Source organism: Schistocerca piceifrons, unplaced genomic scaffold, assembly GCF_021461385.2.
Source record: "Schistocerca piceifrons isolate TAMUIC-IGC-003096 unplaced genomic scaffold, iqSchPice1.1 HiC_scaffold_1143, whole genome shotgun sequence".
Lineage (NCBI taxonomy): Eukaryota > Metazoa > Arthropoda > Insecta > Orthoptera > Acrididae > Schistocerca > Schistocerca piceifrons.
Window position 1 is genome coordinate 47,501 of NW_025726954.1, and position 5,000 is coordinate 52,500.

Here is a 5,000-nt window from a genome sequence, read left to right on the forward strand (position 1 = left end):
TCTCCAGTGGCTCTGCCGCACGAAGCCGTGGACCGGCAATGACTCCACCCGCACCCGTTCGTGCACCACCCCAACCGCCAAACGCGCACCTCCAGCGGATGAACGGCGGACGTTTCCCGCACTCGTAAAGTGCAATCCACCCCTATAACGTGCGTTTCATGAAGAGTTATTGCCAATATGCGACATTCCCGCTGTCCCTATACATGAGCCGCGACCTGTACCACTTACGAGCGAGAGACGCGATCGCGTTGCTCACTGTACGGCGTCCGATACCGAGCCATCAGCATGTCGGTCCCCATGCGCGTTGCACTCGCACTCGCAGTCGCAAAAACGTGGGGCAAATATATTACGCGGAAGAGTTATAACAGACCGAGCCCCACTGCATGAGGGGAGTCTTTGTCACTAATGTACACAGATGGAACATTTTGGACTGGAACCAGATTACCCGTACACACGGCGCTGATTAGTAATCAATGCAGAGCCATCAAACTACAGAATATATATACAACTGTCCGTATACATGCTGAAAGAGTCTGCCCACAATGGGAACCACACGTCAGCCAGCCACTCTGATCACGCACCACTCTCTGCTTCTAACGGGCGCACATACAATATGTAAGCACCAGCATGGAACAACATCCAGTGCATCCTCTCCGCCACATTACACAATCCACACTATCACAACCAGACCAGGAGGTCCATGCGGAAAATACAATATCCCACCCTTTCGACATCCACCATTGCGCAGATCAGGCACCAACACCCACACATGTCCTATACAACGGTGCACCCAACATCACAATAGTACCTCCTGTCACAGCGCACAAACAATGACATGAGTCAAAGACACAGGTCTGACACAAGCATAGAATTGGAGCGCCGCCTCTAATAAGCCAAAGGTGCATCCTGACGTGACAAATCTGATCATGTCACAAGCATTCACTTACTATAATCACTATCAACGAACCTGCCGCCCCCGCCCCCCCCTACACCTTTCCTTACAACAACGTGTAACCTAACCTAACCTAACCTATGTTGTACCTTAACCTAACCTATGTTGTACCTTAACCTAACCTATGTTGTACCTTAACCTAACCTATGTTGTACCTTAACCTAACCTATGTTGTACCTTAACCTAACCTATGTTGTGCCTTAACCTAACCTATGTTGTGCCTTAACCTAACCTATGTTGTGCCTTAACCTAACCTATGTTGTGCCTTAACCTAACCTATGTTGTGCCTTAACCTAACCTATGTTGTGCCTTAACCTAACCTATGTTGTGCCTTAACCTAACCCATGTTGTGCCTTAACCTAACCCATGTTGTGCCTTAACCTAACCCATGTTGTGCCTTAACCTAACCCATGTTGTGCCTTAACCTAACCCATGTTGTGCCTTAACCTAACCCATGTTGTGCCTTAACCTAACCCATGTTGTGCCTTAACCTAACCCATGTTGTGCCTTAACCTAACCCATGTTGTGCCTTAACCTAACCCATGTTGTGCCTTAACCTAACCCATGTTGTGCCTTAACCTAACCCATGTTGTGCCTTAACCTAACCCATGTTGTGCCTTAACCTAACCCATGTTGTGCCTTAACCTAACCCATGTTGTGCCTTAACCTAACCCATGTTGTGCCTTAACCTAACCCATGTTGTGCCTTAACCTAACCCATGTTGTGCCTTAACCTAACCCATGTTGTGCCTTAACCTAACCCATGTTGTGCCTTAACCTAACCCATGTTGTGCCTTAACCTAACCCATGTTGTGCCTTAACCTAACCCATGTTGTGCCTTAACCTAACCTATGTTGTGCCTTAACCTAACCTATGTTGTGCCTTAACCTAACCCATGTTGTGCCTTAACCTAACCCATGTTGTGCCTTAACCTAACCCATGTTGTGCCTTAACCTAACCCATGTTGTGCCTTAACCTAACCCATGTTGTGCCTTAACCTAACCCATGTTGTGCCTTAACCTAACCCATGTTGTGCCTTAACCTAACCCATGTTGTGCCTTAACCTAACCCATGTTGTGCCTTAACCTAACCCATGTTGTGCCTTAACCTAACCCATGTTGTGCCTTAACCTAACCCATGTTGTGCCTTAACCTAACCCATGTTGTGCCTTAACCTAACCCATGTTGTGCCTTAACCTAACCCATGTCGTGCCTTAACCTAACCCACGTCGTGCCTTAACCTAACCCACGTTGTCGCCTAACGTAACCCACGTTGTCGCCTAAACCTGCTCTGTAATTGTTATACGACTCGTTCAATTAGTGTAGTGTTGCCCACCCGCAACCCTCGCAATATAGTTCGCTACTCGCACTCCCCGCTCCCCTGTGTATCGCTTCATGTTAAACACCTTGCAAGTCTTGCTCACTTTCCACATGCTCCTGCTGTACACTGTAATGTGGATGGCAGCAGGACGTACATGCCGCCCCTCCCCACGTCCCCACCTTGCCCCCTGCCTTCGCAAGCTGGTTGGTGAGAACTTTGCATGTTCAATGCCCTCCGCATGCGACGTACTCAGGCTACGTTGTGGTGCGGCCTGTGTCAACTGTCCGCTAATGTCGTACGCGTAAACCACAATCTGTACTGCACATTCGTCCTTATGTACTGAATGATACATCGTGGCACATGTGTGACCGTACAACGACTGCGCCCAAAAACGGCGGACCATACAGTGCAAATATTGTGCACGCAGCTACGTGTCGTCTCCCTATGAGAGCTGGATTGCAGTGTGGTACGCCATAGAGACGTGTGGGAGGAACGGACGCCGTGGATGGCGATCAGCATGAGCTGTCTGTTGATGTATTCGGACCTAGTCGTCTCTCCTCACACACCGTGATGGCATGGTGCACCGCGTTCCATATCTGCGACATGCTACAGAGGCCGGTTGACAGTCGTTCGAGCAATGGACATCGCATACGTACGGGGGCCACCTTCCACGTATTGTCTAGGCGTGCACATTTTGTTGCGTGTATGTGGGCAGACGTAGTGTGGCGTGACACCTGACACAGGCATGCAATAATCGTGGAAGTTGCAAATGGCGATGGACGCCTGCGTTTTCTGGTGAAGTTACGCAAATGAACAAATGGTAACCTGTTGTGGTGCGGTTGTTCTCGCTAGGGGTGAATCGGTGATGGCGACGATAGGTTGAGGTACTAACCGGTTGTTCCAGCGATACCCACCATGCCGACGAAACTGAACGGCATCTGGGTGTGAAGCGATACGCGGCGGTGGCTGGGTGGGACCGTCCCCGGCCGGTGAGGGGGCGCCTCCCGGCGTGCTGGCCGCGCGGTGCGTGGGCGCACGCGCTACAGCCGGCTGGTGGGGGCGGCCAGTGGCAGGCGCGCCGGCCGACGGACGCGGCAGGCGTCGCAGCTGCGCGCCGGCGCACCCTGCGCGCGGCGCCGTGCGGCCAAAGTAGGTCCTCGCGGGCCCGGTGCGAAGCGCGGTGGACATCTTCAGTGTGCTGGTCCGATTGAGGACTGTGTGCGTTGAGGATGCGCTGCCGCCCGGCGCTCGGCGCCGCGACGCCGTCTGCTGCTCGGTCGCCCCAGCGGTTCTCGCTGGTGGTTTGTATCGCAGCTGTGCGGATGTGTTGGCGCGTGCGCTGTGCTGGGAGAGTTCGCTTCGGCACCCAAGTGGGGCTTTTGTCCTTCTGTGGCGCTGGCGTTGGAGCTGCCGGTCACCGTAGGTGGCGCGTGTTGTCTCCCGCCGGCAATGCCACGACAGCACGCTCCCGGGCCTCTGTCGGCAGCGGCAAGCTCAGTTGGGAGCACGGGTGGTCGCACCGAAAGCGTCTACTCGCCTAACTCCGGGCGATTGCGCCTCTCTCGAACCCGACCAAGTACTTGGGACGGCGCTGCGCGCCGCCGGGACCTGAGAGGGTTTCGAGGTGTATTGTGCAGGGGAGCTCAGCCTCCTCCTGTTTGCAGAATGATTGAGCGGACGCTTGCGTGTTCGCGCGGGCCCCCGGGACACACTCCCGGGCGGCCGGCTGCTCAGCTCTAGTTGACGCAGCTCCCTGGTTGATCCTGCCAGTAGTCATATGCTTGTCTCAAAGATTAAGCCATGCATGTCTCAGTACAAGCCGCATTAAGGTGAAACCGCGAATGGCTCATTAAATCAGTTATGGTTCCTTAGATCGTACCCACGTTACTTGGATAACTGTGGTAATTCTAGAGCTAATACATGCAAACAGAGTCCCGACCAGAGATGGAAGGGACGCTTTTATTAGATCAAAACCAATCGGTCGGCTCGTCCGGTCCGTTTGCCTTGGTGACTCTGAATAACTTTGGGCTGATCGCACGGTCCTCGTACCGGCGACGCATCTTTCAAATGTCTGCCTTATCAACTGTCGATGGTAGGTTCTGCGCCTACCATGGTTGTAACGGGTAACGGGGAATCAGGGTTCGATTCCGGAGAGGGAGCCTGAGAAACGGCTACCACATCCAAGGAAGGCAGCAGGCGCGCAAATTACCCACTCCCGGCACGGGGAGGTAGTGACGAAAAATAACGATACGGGACTCATCCGAGGCCCCGTAATCGGAATGAGTACACTTTAAATCCTTTAACGAGTATCTATTGGAGGGCAAGTCTGGTGCCAGCAGCCGCGGTAATTCCAGCTCCAATAGCGTATATTAAAGTTGTTGCGGTTAAAAAGCTCGTAGTTGGATTTGTGTCCCACGCTGTTGGTTCACCGCCCGTCGGTGTTTAACTGGCATGTATCGTGGGACGTCCTGCCGGTGGGGCGAGCCGAAGGCGTGCGACCGCCCCGTGCGTGCTCGTGCGTCCCGAGGCGGACCCCGTTGAAATCCTACCAGGGTGCTCTTTATTGAGTGTCTCGGTGGGCCGGCACGTTTACTTTGAACAAATTAGAGTGCTTAAAGCAGGCAAGCCCGCCTGAATACTGTGTGCATGGAATAATGGAATAGGACCTCGGTTCTATTTTGTTGGTTTTCGGAACCCGAGGTAATGATTAATAGGGACAGGCGGGGGCA

At 53.2% G+C, this 5,000-nt stretch overlaps 1 non-coding gene across 1 annotated transcript in view; it reads left to right on the top strand.

Annotated features, from left to right (window-relative positions):
* The first annotated feature begins 4,021 nt into the window (after nucleotides 1-4,021).
* The window catches only part of LOC124728249, a 1,909-nt gene continuing 930 nt past the window's right edge, over nucleotides 4,022-5,000 (top strand). The window contains exon 1 of the ribosomal RNA XR_007007268.1: nucleotides 4,022-5,000. This exon is cut by the window's right edge and continues 930 nt beyond it. This is a non-coding gene — a ribosomal RNA (small subunit ribosomal RNA).